Raw genomic sequence first — 20,378 nt, 5'->3', positions numbered from 1 at the left:
GCGCAAGACGCCATGATGTCATCTGTTACAACTGTTTAGTAGTCTGCAGTTTCGTGTTGAAATTAGATTTTTCAAATAAAAATTTACTCTTAAAGCCGATAAGCATGAACGTGGATAACGTAGAATCAAACAGTGCTAATAAGCGAAAACGTCTGTGCCTAGTCGTAGTGGTAAACCGGCTTGCTTAATCTGCGGATTTGATTTAAAACCGAATATGACTGTAGTGCAGGACTGACACTGCTTTTAAAGTTTTAGAATTAGGTTGCTGAACGTTAATATATTTAAGAATGATATTACACGACTTTTATAATTTTATAAACAATGATAAACATTTATAATTTTATAACGATGTGGCCCACTTAATTACCGAAAATAGTAGATATGGCCCTCTACTTGAAAAGCTTGGGAACCACTGACTTACGGTATTTCGAATTAAATCCAAAAATAATCCACGAATTAAAACATATGGCCTATCAATAAAAAGTTCTAAGTTAATCTCAGTTCAAATCCCGATGAAATTCAAAATGGAAGACGATGACGTCTGTAAAAACCTACGAAGTGCAGATGTGTCGACAGTCTCTTGACGAATCAAAGAAAATATTATTCCAGGTTTGAATTCAGTATAAATTTCAATGAATGTCTTTGTCTAAGAATTATCAGAGCACTTTTGTAATTCCAGAGAAAATAATCACTTGAAGGAAACAAAATTCAGCCCAAACTGGTCACAACATAATACAACTTAAAGTGCTAGGTGTTAAAGCACGACAGACAAACCTTTATCAAAAACATCAGTTATACGACTAACTAAAACGCAAATAGAATCTTGGATGTGGGTTTTTCTAGAAAAAAATAGAAGTTTATTACCGATTGACACTTGATAAAATATCACTTAGCCCAGGTATGACTTTGACTCAACTTAACGATTCTTACTCTGAGAAAGATTTTTTAAAAGTTAAAAAGTTGTTTAACAAAACTGTCACTGATTTTGGAACACAGTCAGCAACTAGTTACAGTTTTTATGAAGCTATTATTAGTTGTTTACATCAATGAAATAAAATAAAAAGGTCAATTAGATCAGACAGAACTGAACTCAGTTATGGACAAGGTCAAGTCCAGTAAACAATGTTACATTACAATATCATACAATGTAATAAAAAAAAATTTAAACTAACATACCAATAATTAAATTAAATATACATAATAATTACGAAAGCCTTAAACATTGGAGGGAGAACAGAGTGCGTAGTGTCATTCCAGCGTTGTCGAAGTTACTTCGCATCCTTCCTAACTCACGATTCAAACTGGAAAATAATATTACCAACGTATAAACTGATCTTATAGGATTTACCTCTATTCCCTTTCATATTGTTTATTTTTGTCAGTGACTATTTTTGATGGTTTATTAACATCAACTTTTGTAAATGGTCTAGGCCTTAACAAAAGGCACGCTAACGTTATTAATCAGATGTTTAAAATTCCCTATTTGGCAGTTTCTCAATAAAACTATGAACATAAACTTACGTCCAATCAGTATGTCCAGCCGTTAATCTGGCAGATTCAAACTTTGCATGTATATGTAGTATATTTGTCTTTCACAAGCGTATTGTCATCAAACATCGCAACCATTTTTACGATGCACTCGTGTGTGTGTGTGTGTGTTTAGGACATCGTACACATTTTGTTACTCCTGGAACATAGATAGGATCTTCTTAATAGTGTTTTTGGGTCGGTATATACATACAAACCTTGAATGGTGCTTTGTATGGGGTGCCTGTTGTCTTAGCCATAGTAAACCTGCCAATTGTATACACATCAAATTGCTCCTGTAAGCTGGAATATAATCATAATCGTGTTTGCAATATCGAACATGACAAACTAACGACACCTCAATGGCACATCAAAGTAACGACACCTCAATAACTGAGCAATATAACGACACCTTAATGACAAAGCAATGTAACGACACCTTAGTGGCAACACGACGTAAGGACACCTCATTGACATAGTAGTGTAACGACACCTTAATGACATAGCAATGTAACAACACATTAATGACCGCTCCGGTGGCCTAGTGGTTAGAGCGTCCGTCTTGGATGCGGGAGGTCGTGGGTTCGATCCCCGGCCGAGTCATACCAAAGACTTGCAAAAAATGGTACTAACAGCTGCCTCGCTTGGCGCTCAGCATTAAGAAGTTAGCGTTAGGACTGGTCGGCCTGGTGTCAGGATAATGTGACTGGGTGGGACATCACGCTACATGTCTGCGGCATGATGCCCCATTGCTAGACATCACTATAAACTGTTACACTGCAGACATCGTAGTGATATGACTGAAAAATTGTTAAAGCTACGTTAAAAATCCAAATCACATCACAAACACACTAATGACATAGCAATATAACAATACCTTTACGACATAATAGTGTAACGACACATCACTGACATAGCAATGTAACAACACCTTAATAACATAGCAATGTAACGACACTTTAATGACATAGCAACACCTTAATGACATAGTAATGTAAAGAATCCTTAATGAAAGAGCAATGTAACGACAATTCAGCGACATAGCCATGTAACGACACCTTAATGACATAGTAATGAAAAGAAACAGTAATGAGATAGCAAGGTTCCGACACCTCAGTGACAACAATGTAACGACACCTCAAAGACGTAGATATGTCAGGACATATTAATAACATAGCAAAGTAAGGACATTTTAAATAAACAGTAATGTAACAACGCACCCCCACCCCCACCCCCGTCAACACAAAACAATGCATATTACTTTAATTGTTTGAAACAAAGTTTCGTAGAGTAACTTTTCTGCTGTAAAGTTTAATTGTTAATTTAAAACAAATGGATAGACGAAGCAATAGAACAGATATATTCAGACAATTATCGGGTGATGTAGTGTTTCTAAAATGATTGATTATTCCAAAATTTTAAAGATAAACAAATGCAAGAGATAAGTCTGTACATGCAGTAAATGAAACAAGTGGAATTATCCCGAGCCTTTCTTCAAGTAGATATGAAGTTTCAAAATGTTGGCAAGCTTTGTCAATATTTACCTCGTAAGTCCTTTGGCACTCCTATCAAATGTTATGCAATGAGGGTCTCCCCAGCATTCACAGGCTGGAGTTTTGGAATCCTTTGTCACAATCTGAAAAAAGCAGCAACTGCATGAAAATATTTTGATATATGGGCATTGAAACAACTTTTCCAGCTTGCTTGGAATTTAGAGATTTTGTTTTTCTGTCGATAAAACTAAGCTCTGCTTTTTTAATTGTGATGGACTGGATATATTGTAATCCTGGTCTCGTAAATATACAGCTCAGGATAAATTAACAAAACATACAGTTTACAAAACAGGAAACCTCAACTAAAATTTCACACCAATTTTGGTAATCTGTTAAAAGATGTTTTCAGATGTGTACCTGGCTTATAAATGATTTACTCAATAGACTCTTTTCAAGCCTTTGCTGTGATAATTTGCAGCAAATTGGAATGTCGTAGACAATTTACGACTTGACTTATTTACTAGACAATTTTTAAATTATTTCCTTCAATCTCATTAGAAATATTCCGATATTTGTTTTTCTAACAAAAGTAGCTGATGAACCGTAACCATTGTTTAAATTATTTGCTGACTCGAAGGTATGATCGATTCTGATTTATTTGATTTTTTGTGTTTTTGCTTCCAGCCAAAACCAAATTTTCACATTATTTTACGATTGGAAGCAGAAGAATCATGTTGCCATCTTGAAAATTACTTTACGATATAGTTTAACAACTGTTCTTTTCGAGATATTTTGCATATTTTTCCCGAACACAGGGCTGTTCACGAGATTCAAAAAGAAACACAGTCTTTCTCGGAATCAAAAATGCTTCAATGCCTCAAACTAGTATTGAGATTAAAGCATGATTCCAGTCACTGTTTAAGCTTAAAAATGACAATTCGGTCATATTTGTCAAGTTGTACACCTAAGGGAAGGAACAGCTTTAGAGTTTGCAAGTGAATGAGTACCCTATGTACTTTTAAACGTATACAGACATTTTAATACCGTTGATTTCATTCCTAAATTTATGTTCAATGAACTGCTTTCGAATTTCGGATAAGTTGTATATTCTACGCATATGTGTTGTAGGGGAAGAGCATAATCCTGGAAGCAATCATATCACTTTTTCTGCACTTCGATAGATTGGCTTCAGGACATATTCGGTTTCATTGTCCTCAGGAATTCTAGGAAATTTTATTTGGCCAATTAATTTGGTCAGTAATTTTCAGTCTTTAACTCTTTCAGAAAAAACGATGGCAATTTTCAGATGACATAATTAATAAGTCCAATAATTAAAACTAAAAGTGGCCCCGGCTGGCCGAGTGGTCTAAAGTACCCGACTCTACCGATCACAGTTATTGCGCCTCTATCCGTGTGGATATGTGAAAACGCCTCCAGTAGTTTCCCGCGGGTCGGTGGGTCTTCCGGGAATTTTCCCGGGTTCATACCTCCACCAGTTATACTGGCCGTCAGGTATAGACTATCATGTGTGGAAAGATGGAGTTAAACCCAAAGTAACAACATAAAAATCAATATATCTAAAGCTGGTTTTAATTGAAGAATTTTAAAGATGAAATATTGAATGCTCGAAGCATAAAAGTATTCATGTGTCAGCGAAGTTCCGTGTCTTTAGATGACAACCTTAAATATGTATGTATATTTATTTTGTATTATGTGATTGACTATTGTCCATAATTGAGGGTAGGAGTTTGGGCAAGCCGACTAATTTTTTGTAAATAACATATTACATTGCTAATTTTTTTCTATGATTGTAGATTATATTTTATGTTTATTACTACTTGGGTATAACCTTGTTTACTTGGATCTGAGTTCCGGACACTGGTATTTCCCTTGGGAATACCTGATGTTTTACGTGTTCTTTATTAAATGTTTAGCAAGATACCTAACCTTGTTTCCAACTTAGAATGTTCGAGAAATGAATTTGATGGGAAAGTTTACCCTCGTCCAGGTTCTGATATTGTGTCTATTTTTTTTTTAATATAAACGTAGTAATAAACAGAATTACTGATTCCTATCTTAACATCTGAAGTGGAAACAGTCTTATATTTGTAATCAGTTCTAATATGAGAGGATTTATTGATTTAAATTATTCATTGGAATTACAAAGTGCTCATAGATCCTTTAGGAACTAAATCATTATTATGGGATTATTGTGAATTCATTTGAAGACATTTTGTATTATATCATTGTGATGAATCTAGATTGTCAGCATGTAAGCACATCAACACTAGTTTAGGCTATAGATGGATCAGCACAGTCAAGATTGGAATTCAGTCGGAACACAACTGGAATTAATTCAGAGTACTCTTTACTTCTGATGCAACTTTTAGGGCTGTTTGGGATTTAATTCTCAGTACTGTAAGTTGCTTTTAAATAAATTTGTAATTGTATTCTTGGGAAAATTATTTGTTGAGTTATTCTAAACATGTTGGGTTTTTTTTTAAATCTTTTTTGTTACTTAGTTTTAGACCATAGAGTCGTAACTTAAAATGTACCAAGTTTCACAGTATTCCAAAAAGCTGGACTAGCTGCGCGAACGAACGTGTGCCATGCACTGCATTTAACTAAAACCAAAATAAAAAGCAATAAATAAATAAAATTGCGATTGCATATTCATTTATTTATCTGTACACTTTCTGATCGTCACAATAATATTTACCAGGTTTCATGTAAATGAAATAAAAACTGTTGGACTAATTTCATACAGTGCGTTAAGCTACAAGGAAAAATGGGTAAGAACTCCAACGAAAATTGAGGATCATATTGACTTATCAACAAATGGTTCTTGATGTGACCATAATATTTATAACACTTCATTGTAATCCATCAAGAACCGTGGGATATGTTGCTGTAACTAGATTATGCCATACACTACTGGAGACAAAAAGTCAATAACTCTAAGACAAATGGTTGGAACAAACATATTGTCAGTTTGCGCATCTTTAAGTGATAACAATAACATTACCAAGATTTTATGGCAATCCATCAAAAACGGGAATATTTGTTTTCTTTTGTAACTGATTGAATGACTGACTGATGATACATAGATAACTATGTTCTCTACAGAAGCGGGGGTCAAACGAAATATGCAAATATTTTGCTTCCAATGAGCGATAAAACAAGGTTCAGGAGTTCACGTGAATTTTACACACAAGTCAATACGTGGTAAATAGATTGCTATGGATACCATGTTTTATGTTATGTTTGCTCACCCTCGATACGCTGTCACCAAAATTCACATGATGAATCTCAGCTGTAGGATCCAACTAAAAAAGTGATTCCTCTCATATTTCCATATTCAGTTGGATAATGAAGGTAATGTATGCAAAATCAAGTCAAAAAACTTGCTAATAAACTTAAAAATTAGGCTTATTGATGTAACATCTGTTTTTACTGGCATTTCCGTCGGCAAATAGTCTAAGAAGACCTGATGGGCCCCGGTATTAAATAATGGCTGGAACCCCATGACCACGTCTCGATCGCCATCGTCCACAAAATCTTTGTCGGCAACCACCTGAATGGTAGTCGCAGCAGTTTTTGTAACGTCGTTCCACTGCTCGGGGTTCAATCGAATTTGGCACCCAGGTGAGAGAACATCAGCTGTTAAGAGTAAATGTGTATTTGTATCACTTCTGAAGTACAGCAGTCCCTCACTACAAAGGGCTTGGTATAGGGCCATTCCTCCCACTACAAAGACCCTGTAATACGCTTTTTCTCTCATAAAGCGTATATTATAACGACTGGTTAAAGAACTCCGTAAATTTAACTAGAGTTTATTTCAGGATAGTTTGAATTAGCTGCGATAAAGATTCTTTAAAATAACGAATACATATTTCATAGGTAGGCATTGTAGACATCAAAACAAAACATTTCGAAGGATTCGTAATAATACGTTTCGCGTGACCATTTGCTGGAGTTTGTCAATCTGGTAGTAATTATAAATGGATGTGTTTCGTCATATAGTACATCTATAGTCTCTAAGTGATGGTATATATACCGGAAAATAAAGTTCAGGCGACTGGGGGAGGTAGAAATTTCGACGGTAAGAGAGTTATTCTTTCGACGACCATTGCACATTTGTGATGGATATATGTATTGCAAACGAAGTGTTAATCAAAATCGATACCAAGAGTTCTTTTTTATATCTAACACTAGACACGTCTAATTCATTTTGAGTTGCAAGCAACATCCATGTTACTGGATAGGCGCTGCTGTGTTCCAATTTCAGATAATCTTCCTTTTAGATGCATTAATATGCATTGTTTTCTTGACACCAAACTGATATTTTGCTGAGGTCAATTTGAAGTTTCAGTGGAGTCAAGAGATTTACCACATGCATGCATTGTAAAATTGTCAGCGAAAATGTGTGTATTTAGAATACACTTGATACAAAGCTAGGTCATTGATAAAAAGAAGAAAAGGAAAAGGCCCTAATACAGAGAATTAAGGAGCACCATTTAAAATATGACTTGAATCGGGAGTATATCACAAGCTGAAGTTATGAAAATGCTGGAAATTACTGGACTTTAAATTTATATTAATTAGGGTCAAGAAATTTTAAGTCTTGTGACTTTTTAAACTTGGACTTTCTTGCCTAAAATAACTAATAGAATACATGCCAAGGACTTGATGAAAACAAGACGTGACATCTTAACCTGTCCTGTGATTCTCTCTCTCTCTCTCTCTCTCTCTCTGTATTTATTCAACTTTTAAAACAGAGGCACATTTGTCTCGTGCTAAGCGCTCCAGACACATAACCAGCTGTCGCCCATTTTAATGTTGCTAAAGAAATTAAACTTACTTATCACTTCTCTAGATGGTCATTGTGACTGGTCAATACGATGGCATAGCTGTCAAATAATAGTTTTTTGTGTTATAATATTTCGTGTAGACATATGAGAACTCTCATCAAATCCGGTAAATATATACAGATGCGTGCGACTCATAAGTTTGTCTTTTACGAGCACATAAATACTAGAAGAAGAAAAGAATTAGTGCAGCAAGCCTATAGAACAAATAGCAAACGCTCAATTAACATGTTAAGACCAAATAAATAATACCACGAAGCTATTTTCTATTGAATTGAATAGTTTAAAGAAAGGTTTTATAAACATCTCAAAACTCAAACGTGAAAGGAGCAATATCTGCGCAATGACGTAATTCCTTAATGCTGAAAAGTTTGAACCGGATAAGAAGAGGGTTCAAAGTTAGTTGCATTGAAAAACAACATTCAAGAGAATCAGTGTGTTAATTTAAAAAATCGGGAAATGTTTTATTAAATATACTTATGTACAGATTACTTTCAGGAACGATAACATCGAGATCAGTAACAAGCACTCTGAAAGAAAATTACGCATCTGATTTTGATAAAAATTAAATTCTGTATTCACTCCGATTTACAGTACAATTTGAAGATCTCGTAATAGTACCAATAATGGAATCACATACACACCGAACAACTTTATAGCTTTATAGTTACAAATTCTAAAGCTAAGTACAACTATACTGATTGTACTCGGTAGTGTTTTCGTCTAGTTGCATACGAAGTTAGAAGATGTTAACAGGCAATAAACAATTTGGATAGAATGCATGCAAGCAGCATCAACAGCAATTCCCATCTTTTTCCGTTTACACCTCGCAAGGATTTCAGATTTAGCACAACACTTCAAAAGCCTTAAAGGTGGTAACCTATATCATGAACTGGACATATTTTTTGTACCCATTACAATACGACAACCTTGGAAGCAATTGTTAAATAAGTATTAAAAAAAACAATTACAGAAATGTGATTTTTTTTTCTTTATGACCTAGCCACTAAGGCTAAATTATCGACATAGCAGCCAGTACAACTTTAGCAAGCCTCACGCTTCATTCTCCTATAATGAACTTGAAGGGTGTTAAGATTTTGTATGAAAGTAGTAGATGATATGATACACAAACGTTTGACATCTCAACAATGGAAATAAAAATCTCAGGGACAATAGAAGGTCTACAAATGGCATGCTGAAATTAGTAATGTAAGAGTTAGTAACATGTACACTGATACTCGTTGTATCTTTACTAATTGGAAGAGTGCACCTGATAACGGGCTGCATGGCAGTGCTCTTAAATTACCTAATGTGCAAAAGATCAACAGGAAAAAAAAAGATGCATTTATTTTATGTATGTTGCTCATGTAAAGATTCAAAACACTTAGTAAAATCCATATTTTGAAAGGTTTTGTTAAATGTATCTGAATGACACTTTATGACATTCCTGATTGTGATAATACAATGTTTGTATTAATTCAAATAGACACTGAATACATAAACCTTTTATTTAATTTTTTTCCATCTTTCCGTCGGTTCTGTTCCATAGGATTTACAAGAACAATGGTTAATCAAAGAGTGGACATGATTAATATAGATCCAGGGAATACATTCGAAAAAGAGGTTATAATTACTGGTTGATCAAACTGCAAATACTTTGTGTCTAACTTATGATAGTGTCATGGATTCCTTTATTGTGTGCTTAACTTTTATCCATGATTGTAGATTGTAAGGCTCACTTGTAAACAACATATTATATAGTAAACTTTGTGTCCATGAAAATGAAACAACAAAAAAAAAAAACGTGCTTTTATTGCGACTTGAATTTCTTTCTGGATATAGAATCGCGCTTGAGACATGTGATGGAAATATAGTACTTACGTGCTTACGTTAATTTTTTCATGCATTTCATGAATGAATTATGCGAGTAAATTCATCTGCTAATAATTTGTTCGTGTGATTAAAGAAGCAGACTTTGTACATTTCAAATTTTAAATGCATTTGGATTACACATTTATTATTCTTTGATAAATTATTCAGCAACTTTCTCTTCACCTCTGAGCACTTGAATGAATGAAGTCTTGACATTAACCCAACACATTCTCTCACTTAAACGCCATTTAAGGGATCCTTAAATTCCAAGAACTGTCTTATTTAGTCCTTGTAAATATATCATCGTTGCTATTGTCATTCAGTCCTTCATATTACTGTAAAGTCTTCGACTTGAATATTGATGTACAACGAATCTGTCTCAGTTATGAATTGTCATTTTATCACCGTATTTGTTTTTGAATTTGTAGTTAAATTTACGCTTTAACGACCGCCCTGGTGGCCAAAATGGTTAGAGCTTCCGCCTCGGATGTGGGAGGTCGCGGGTTTGAACCCCGGCCGCGTCATACCAAAGACTTTTTAAAAAATGGTACTTGCAACTACCTCACTTGAAGCTCAGTATGAACAGGTTAGTGTTAGGACTGGTCGGCCCGGTGTCAGGATACTGTGACTGGGTGAGACATGATGCTACATGTCTGCGGCATGATGCCTCAGTGCTAGTTGTAAATGTTTCTTGGCATGGACACACTAGTACTCGTTACTTGATATGTTTGAATCAGTTAGTAAACCTTTCTATTAGTGATGTGTGTTTCACTGAACCGTTCAAAACTTTCTATATATATGTATGGGTAAATGTCTTACATCAAATATTTCAGAATATTGTCTATAATCTATTTCAATGTCGTGTCTACAAAATATTTCAGTGTCTTGCCTATAAACTATTTCAGTGTCTTGTCTATAAAATAGTTCAGTGTTTTGTCTATAAACTATTTCAGTGTCTTGTCTATAAAATATTTCAGTGTTTTTTCTATAAAATATATATGTGTCTTTGTAAATCTTCAATCACTTAATTTTAGCCATTTGTTCTATTGTCTGTTTAGTGACTCGTTAGCTATCTACAAACAAGCTTTTCGTTCTAACTGCTATATTATTTTCTTCCTTTATGAACCTTTCAACTATGAAATACGTATTAAATAAATAGAAACTATCTACGCTTTTATGTATACATAAGGAAATATTTCAAGAATGGTGTAGATGGTATCGCCACTCGAAACAATACTAAATGTTTCCATTTAACGGGTAAAATATTTCTTTATATCTACTCAGAAAGTAGAGTTTCTTTATATTATATAGTTTTAAAGGGAAAAAAAATTTGATTTTCATCAATTTGCTTCTCCATTCTGTGTCAGTGTTGTTTACGACTGCATTACTAAATCCGTGAAAAAGACAATCCGAAACTTTAAAATAATTTTGGGACAGCGACATTTTACAAATTTATATTGTACATATAATGTTTCAAATTGTGTATTTTGTCAAAGTACCAAATGCCTTCATGTAAAAATGGACAGGTTATTATTTTTGTTAAATATGTCTAGCTTAGATTGAAAGAGTGAACATTGTTGTAGTGGATTAACTATTGTAACCTGACAGAACGCTTCAACAGACTTCGTAGCAGCATATTTTGAGAATTTTTGTGAATTTGCTTGTAATGATTTTAGTTGTAATTTTAGTTTATTTTTGCATTCAAACGTGAATTTTGTGTGGTACCAGGTTTGCAGTTTACTTCAGTAACATGCAGCACCCAGAGTTTAACTGGCACTTAATTTCGGCTTCCAATCGACACTAATTAAATAAAATATGACTGAATATGGGAATATGGATTTGATGCAGATTCGTAATGGCATAATACACTGCATGTACATTTCCTAAATGAAAAATAAAGTAGTTCCAAAACTGTTATCGCCACTGTCCCGATAAAAAGTGGTTTCGCCACAGTGGAATGATTTTAAGTGCAAGCAAAATTCTCACCGACTTTTCAATTTTCCAAAACATGTTGATTTTGTCGTGTTTACTATGTGTCCCACACGGGAAATGTAAACTTTTCAATTTTCCAAAACTCTTCGCACCTCCAATACGGTGACACTTTCAAAATCGCCTCAAAAATAACATGCTGAACCTTTAATAGGTGCCAATATCACTTCTCGGCCTTTTTACATCTAAACCCACTCCAGACAGTATATCTATCCAGTTATTTATATCGTAACATGACAGTTTGTGTTCTAATAATTTATTTGCGTTTAAATAAACTCCAAGCAACAGTTGATATATATATATATATATATATATATATATATATATATATATATATATATATATATATATATATATATATATCCGAGATATTTACTTATCTGTGATAATTTTTGACAACTATTTTTTTCAAACGTCAGTATCTTCCATATGTACTGCCATTATAGCCACCACCACATTGATAGAATTTTTTATTGCTTGAATGAATTCCCTATGCCATATAAATCAAAATTAGTGCTTTCTAAATTGTTTGATATATGAAGCGTTTAAGGATAGTATGTCAAATTTATTCAACAGCATACAAAATGTGTATTGTCCGTACATGTGTACATCACAACCAGCATCTATCTTCTTAATCAGCTCTGCATTAGACTACCATCGCGGATGGTATTTGTCTTCGTATAATGTTGAATATTCAATCCTATTTAACAGTCATTTTCCACTTTCGCTCACTTCCTGTTCAAATTTGGTATGCAAAATGTCAAACTAAAACCTATCTGGGTCACTATCCAACTAGCTTTATTTAACATATTTAGATAATTATATCTCTTTAAAAAAAGGCTTATTTGCTCAACTTCCTCATCTTCATGGGTATCTCGTTTCCAAAGCCTGATCTCTGAGTCTTACCCAATTCGTAAATTTTGCAGTGATGATTGTCTTCATAAATGATTCAATGTCACTGAAGATACATACAGATCCTTTTTAATGCCATCGTAAAATCTATATTTATCAAACATTTATGAACTGAATGTGTCTGCAAGTACGAATAATATTGCATTAGAATCCAAAAAGAGTTCACAGTGGTGCTAACTGATAAAGACTCTATAGTAAAAACTGATTTTTACGAAATGATACCCATGCTGTGGTGAGAAGCAATGAATCTCAAATTCGTGAATGCTTTGAGTAATTATGTCTTAGGCCAATTAACTAATAGCCTGGTGAAAGGAATCTGGTCTAATTACATTCAAAAACTCTCTTCCTTGCTTACTATATAAGATTTATTTACGTGTAAGACCGTAGTAGACGAAAGCAGATGACTCGTAGTTAGGATTCAATGCGCTAGCATTTGAACATTTGTAAGCGTTCTCGCATCCTTCGAGATCTAAAAACAAAAGTACGAGTCGCTAACCGCCGCAGCTATTTACCTCGTCTTATCTTGTTTAAGACTTCTCGAAATCTATGTCATATGTAAAATCACTAACATTTTTCCAGCTCTCTTTATTTATTTCCCTGATTTAATTTTGTGTGTGTATGTGTTCTCGTATTTCTACATAAGTAATGAAACCACGAAAATAGTTTTTGCCAGTCCTCTCAATTTAGTTACAAGTTAAGCATAATACAGAAGAAATTGGTGAGTTCAATTGATAGCGTGTCCTCAAATAAAATATTTTCCCTCGATGACTCCGTTCAAACTTCTCTAACAAAACTGTAACATTTCAGGTTATCATGTAACAGTAGATGATTATCAGACCCCACCCCACCCCACCCCGTATTTTGTCGTATAATGAAGCTACCAAACCAATCGCTTCAGTACAAGGGGTAAGTTTCCAAACTAGTTCTTATGGTAATGACGTCACTGTTTTGCGAATGACATAATGACTAAGCAGTGGGGAAACACAGAGTAACTGCTTACTAATCTATGATACTGACCTGCCAATTTAGGCCGAGTAACAGCTAACGGTCCAACTATTTGTGACTTGAAGCCAGCATCAAACTGTGTGGTTGATTCGCGATGGAATTTCGGTCAGCGTCTCTTTTACACCACTAAAAACGGGATTACTATCTATTCGGGTTGACTGTGCGCATGTAACTGCCGTGCCGACATTAAACACTACCTCGCTACTACAGTGACAGTTTGTTCATATGGAGGTCTCTTTCTGATACAACTACAATACTTACATTGCTTTATGAGTTATCCCAGCTGAGTGCCGCTCCTATTCAGTTAAGTCACAGTCGCATCACAAAGCAGTTATTATATCCCCATGAAGTCGTCGTTTATAGTACAAGTCACATGGGTCATGTATGCACATTTACTCATTTTAAATTAAATATAAACTGTTCCTTTAAAATTTAACACTGATTTTCTTTAACCAAAGTCTATTCAATCCTGATTATTGAATGTTCTGCACCTTAACTGTCATCAAGAAACTTCCAGACTAAAATTATTGATCTCTATGGTCTTTTGCAATGGAAGTCATGCACTAAACTTGGGTCAAGAAAAGAGCATTTCGAGTGGAATCGCCACAATATAGGGTAGTACGAATGTATTTATCAATATGCGTAGCTTTCATTGTGACATCATAGCACGCGACATTCAAGCCGGATTGTACTGGATCACACCTTTAGGTTCGTTTCGTCCAAAAATATCTACGTACTTTAACATTAATTTTGCCATATGCAAATCCGAATGAAGTGAATACTTGCCACTTAATTGTATGTAGAATCAGATTCTAAAAAATGACACCCATTACTGAAATAGTCGGTGTTGAATGCCGACATGACGTATGTGACTCTTTTACTATAGCAGCGGCAGCAAGAATAAATATATGCGGACTCTTAAGGTAAATGGGCGCGAATGGATTGTTACGATCAGTAGTCGGCTTTGAGAACTAGAACTCTCTCTCTCTCTCTCTCTCTCTCTCTCTCTCTCAAAGGCATTATACCTAGAGGGTCTGCGGCGAGGGATAATGGAATTGTTATCATTTCACATTTAACAAAGAAGCTGCTATTATCAAAACCGAAACGGTCAAACCAGAGGCGTAGCTATGATATTTTGCGCCCGGGGACGAACTATAAAATTGGCGCCCCAGCCCCCTCCCCGTTTAATCACATTTTTGAATATTACCCTTGTTTACTTATTATAATGTTACGTTGTAAGCCTCACTTTGGCGCCCCTGTACCTTGGCGCCCGGGGACATATGTACCCCCCTGCCCCCCCCCCCCAAGCTACGCCTCTGGGTCAAACTTTTAGTTTCTTAATTTAATATGAAAAGTACTTTCACCTCCTCTCCTAGTGATTTCCGATTTTCTATTATTTGTTCTTACTTGTATTGAGGTAGAAGTCCAAATGGCAATCTTTCACATGGACGCTGCAGTCACTGCATACAACAGGAACTGTGGAGACGATCTTTACTGGTTTCGGTGCATTGCCTTTCTCTTCGACCTCCAGTCTCTCTGGATCCGTCTATGGTAATTAACAATGGTATATGAAATAAGTAAACGTTTGAAACGATTACAACTTGTTCGTCGTCAGGGGCGCTCGGATAATTGATTTTCGGGGTTTATGGGTGGCAAACATGTAGTGGTCAGCTATTAAGTTTTACGGATGAAGGCCAAAACATGTTTAGAGGTGAAATTGGGGAGGGGGGGGGCAAGTGACACCCCACCCCACTCCCCTTGCTCTTATGTGCGGGCACCCATGTTCGTCGTGTATGCACTGAATAACATAGCGTGACGTGTTATGGAAAAATTTCTCACTATGACATGTGAGTTCTTTGTCTCCTAAAAGTAAATCTTAGAACGTTTCCATGGGTTAACTTATTTTTGTATAATAATGGAAAACACATTTTAGAGCATGAAGTTTAAAGCTAAATATAATGGCCATGTTCTTTTGTAAATGTTACTGTTCTGAAATGTGCATCGGTTGTTAAATTATCTCTCTGTAATATATATATATATATATATATATATATATATATATATATATATATATATATATATATATATATATATATATATATATATATATATATATATATAAATTTCGCACGATGGATTTATTTGAAATGTTTGTGTGCGTGTGTGTGTGAGAGAGAGATAGAGAGAAAGAGACTCACTCTAATCCCCATCCAGTAAGAATTGCTTTGCAGGTATGGACTCTGTATTGTTTTATTCTCAAAGTGAGTACGAACGCCACAGGTCAGCTGTGAATTTAAATTTCAATAATTAAGTTTCAATACTTCAGAAATTTACCTTTCAGATTACACCTCTAAAATGTATGTATATATCTCCTATCAAAGGAATGAGTCAAAATACAGTTACGGTGGTATAATTACCTATGTTATCATGCGATATCGCCTATATCGTCTTTTTAGTTTTAGAAAAGGAATCTTTTTGCTATGCGATCGTAAGTATTTGGATGATCTTTTTTTATCCTGATAAATAAGGACACATAGCCGATCTTCGTTCAGGTATGGTCAGAAACCTATTTGACCTTTGTACAGATTGTATCTACGGGTTATTATTGGCTTGATAAATATGTTGAGCAAGTTCCTGGACAAAATGTTGGACACGCAACTTGAATCACTCGAAGAAAAACAAATTGCCCTCACAGATACATATATGACTGAAAAAATGAAAGTAAAAGATCTAAAATCAAGTATGTCACGTGTTAACACTAGGTAGATTTTATCAATCATGAGTATTGGCAATATATACATGTCAATAAATGACTTAAAGTCACCAAGAAAAGTCATTTCACTTGTGAAAGAAATTTTGTTTTTTTTTTTGTTTCTTCTGCTTTGTTTAGTTTTCTTTCAGAAGTCTTTGCCCAGAGCGGAAAAGTTTGGTAAGCCTGCCAAAATGTACCCTATGTGTCATTCGTTGAAGCAAAACCACACCATGAAAAAGAATTATTTTCTTATATATGTTCTTAATAAATCAAGGAAAGAAACGCTAAAAGATAATCAAAAAGTTCGTCAAATACGTTCTTTAATGTTAACGATAATGTTTATTAATCTACAACTCTCGTGTAAATAATCCGAGTGAGAAGAGATGTGATCAACATAGTTTTGAGGTCATGAAGGGCACGTTATGTTTACTGCTGGGGTAGTGAAAATTTGTAACAAATGTTCATTGAAGGTACTTTGTTTTAATCTTGAACAAATGAACTACGAAAATACAGCAATATGATTGCCTGTCATTTTAACAACTGTGCTGTAAAGAGGAACAAGGAACATGAAATATAAACGCCGTGCTATTTAAAACGATTAGCAGCAAGTGTATGCATATACAAACTAATGCTTTTCACTTATTCATTGTAACTGCAGGTAGAATTAAGTTAAAAATAGAACAAACTTTCAAACAAGATCAGTAAAGTAATATTTTGTAGTGTAATTTTTATAATCAAATCATAAAGTGCTAAAGCTAATCGAAATATATTTATTATCTCCGGGGACAATTAATCACTTTTCTCATCTCTAATCAAACTCCTGGTTAAACGAGATGCATTAGTCTCGTTCAACTAGACCCATCAAATGACTACCGTGAGATCTACGCTATACAAGAGTCTGGTTTTGTGAGACCACAGATAACTATAATATTCTCTTTTTAGTGAAAATGTGGAATCTCTCTAATTTTTATATATGATGTCCTATGCCAATATAAAGCTACCACCCGAACTCGTTGTAAAGAAACTCTCCAAACTAGCTGTTATGTGGGTGACGTCTTCTTGTGAGAAAGAGGCAACTAACTAGCCGATCAAGAGACAAAGATTTACTACCTTCGGGATTATTTAAGCCTGCTACCATCGAAACGTATGGTAAAGGTCTAAAATCAAAACCCACGATTTCCCACTCAAAAAGAGTCACGCCGAGTGTCAAGAGTAGTATGAAACTGTCGCTTTTGCACAATCGTTACCCTATAAGTCCCCTGACATCTGTTCTCGCTTCTGAATTTGTTATAATTCTAGTGATATCTGCTTCAACTGTAATGATGAAGATGTTCAAAAGCAGGCTATTTAAACAAAAACTTTTTTAAGTCCATAAGTGTAAGAATTTCATTTCACTTCGCTTCATTGGATAATAATAATAATAATAATAATAATAATAATGAGGACTTTGTATAGCGCCTCATCTTTAGAAGCTCTAAGTGCTTTGCAACATTAGACAACACCTATAACATAAAAAACATTTATAATGATATGATTACAAAAAACAAACACCATGAAATTAGAAAACATAAAAAACATGCTGAAAATATTTAAGGTAGGAAACAATATTAGGTGTTTAAGTTTTTACTGCAGTCGAAATAGGTGAGTTTTAAGAGCACTTTCGAATGGGATCACTGTGTCTTTGTGTCCAAGTTCAGTGAGCAATTCATTCCACGTTGCTGGGCCCTGGTATGCAAAAGAACATTGTCCATACGACTTCGTTTTCATAGTAAGAATAATGAGTATACAATTGTCAGAAGAGCAGCGTAAGTATCTTGCTGGTGTGTACACATGGGTGAGGTCGGATAGGTATGTTGGACTGGAGTCCGTCAGTGAAACGTAGCACAGAGAACAAATGTTGTGTTTGATTCTGGATCGTATGGATAGCCATTGTAGGGTACAGAGCTACGGGGAGGTGTGCTCTGATCGTGGTACTCTAAGGATGATCTGAGCAGCTGTGTTTTGAACTTTCTGAAGTGTCTGGAGTATATACTGAAATGAACCAGACATAATTAAGTTACAATAGTCCAGTCTTGAAAGTACCAATGAACACACAAATATTTTAGTGGCATCAACTGAAAGATATTTGCGAACTGAGCTGATGCGTATCAGCTCAAGATATGCAGCCTTTGGTCTTGCTGATATTTATTGTTTCAGGTAAAAGATGTGAATGAGAAAGTCTTTGTGTTGTGATCAGAATGGACTCGGTTGTATCATCATTCATCTGCAGCTTGTCACATGTCATCCATGATTTAACATCAGAAATGCACATCTATATACCTTGCATGGTAGCATCACCTTCAATTGGGTGGCTAGATTTGTATATTTAGGGTACGTCAGCGTACAATTGTTGAGACACTGGATGATGATCTATGCCACTTGAGATCGGCTGAGTGTATATAATGAAGAGAACAGAACGACGCAGAAGAGGAGAGAGGAAAGCACCTGAAACAAGTTCATGAAGCCGTTGTTAAAAGCGACGAAGCAAAAACGATTGAGGAAGTTTACCAACGATCCGATAAATATGTATTTAAGTGCACAAAGTCTAGCCGTATTCGAGTTGGTTTAGTATTCAATGACGGATACTTTGAGCTCAAGGGTCGGTCATTTGAGATAAGTTGGGCTGAGACTGCTCTATAATTCATATTATTCGCATTTGCGGATTCATTTACGCGTGCAAACTAAAAAAATTGCAATCTGAAATTTCGCGTTACCAAAAATCGCGTAATGTAATCTATGAGGCTCGTCATACACGCAGCTTTAAAATCAGTATACCATCAAATGCGGAGGAAGAAATATAAAAGTGGGGACGTGGCACACCTGATGTGTATCCGTGATTTTGTCACTTAGGTAAATGCTAACCCGTATGTAATTAGGAATCACCATGGCATTGGAACGCAACAAATGCAAAGCAGCCTGCCTTGGAAATACAAACCGTATGACATAATATGTCATTGTGAGTACTGTATAACACTCACACACACACACACACACTAATATTACATGAAGGATTTGGGGCACGACCTTGCCTGAAATGTGGCATCGGAGTCAGATCGCAAAACTAATTGTGTCAGCCTTGTGGATCTGTTCGTGGGTACTATAAGAAAAAAATCAAAACTACAACCACAAGTAAATACCAAAAAAAAAGAAACATGAAATCATCACGAGGATTGAAGCGATCGCAGTTTCTGATCCTAACAAAATACCAAAATAAAACAAAGCATCGACAAAATCTCTCAATAAGAAATATAATTTGTCCTCTCCTTAGTATAGACATGCCTACGGTGCCATAGCTAAACAGCTAGCACGGCAGCATAACGTGCACATACCAAGTCGTACGAGAAAAGCAGACATACTTGAATGATTGCGACCCATCTTTACTATTACCACCACCGGTTTCCACTTCAGCAGTAATAGCATCGACATAAACAACGGTAAAACAACTGCAACACTTTGCACGCGAATACCCAGAGGCGCAAGAAAAGCCGACATCCTTGCGATAGCAGATTCGTATGAACAAAACCGTCTTCGTGCTGAGGATGAACAAAAACGTCATCTAGCCGCTGATATCGCTACTGAACAGTTGAGTATGGTCGTATAAAAACACAACAATGGCAAGTAGCCGAATTGACTCCTGCCAACCTACACACCAGGCAAAGACACTAGACAATTGCTGACAAATCAGATTCCTAGAATCATAGCGGTGTTACGAAACTTTGGTCATGGTCGAATCACAGCAGATATTTTTCGCAGCGCTCAACTGGTTATTTTGCTCAGTCCTGACAATGATGGATTGAAAGTTACTACACCGTGGACTCGCGGTGGTGCCCGCACCATCCTGAATCGCAAAGACAGTAGTGCCATCAGCCAAAAAATTGGCAGATGCATTAACAAAATTCTCGAAACAGTGGAGAAATACAC

The sequence above is a fragment of the Sinohyriopsis cumingii genome, chromosome 5 (assembly GCF_028554795.1).
Source record: "Sinohyriopsis cumingii isolate HCF-2022 chromosome 5, ASM2855479v2, whole genome shotgun sequence".
NCBI lineage: Eukaryota > Metazoa > Mollusca > Bivalvia > Unionida > Unionidae > Sinohyriopsis > Sinohyriopsis cumingii.
Note: the sequence above shows the minus strand (reverse complement) of the source record.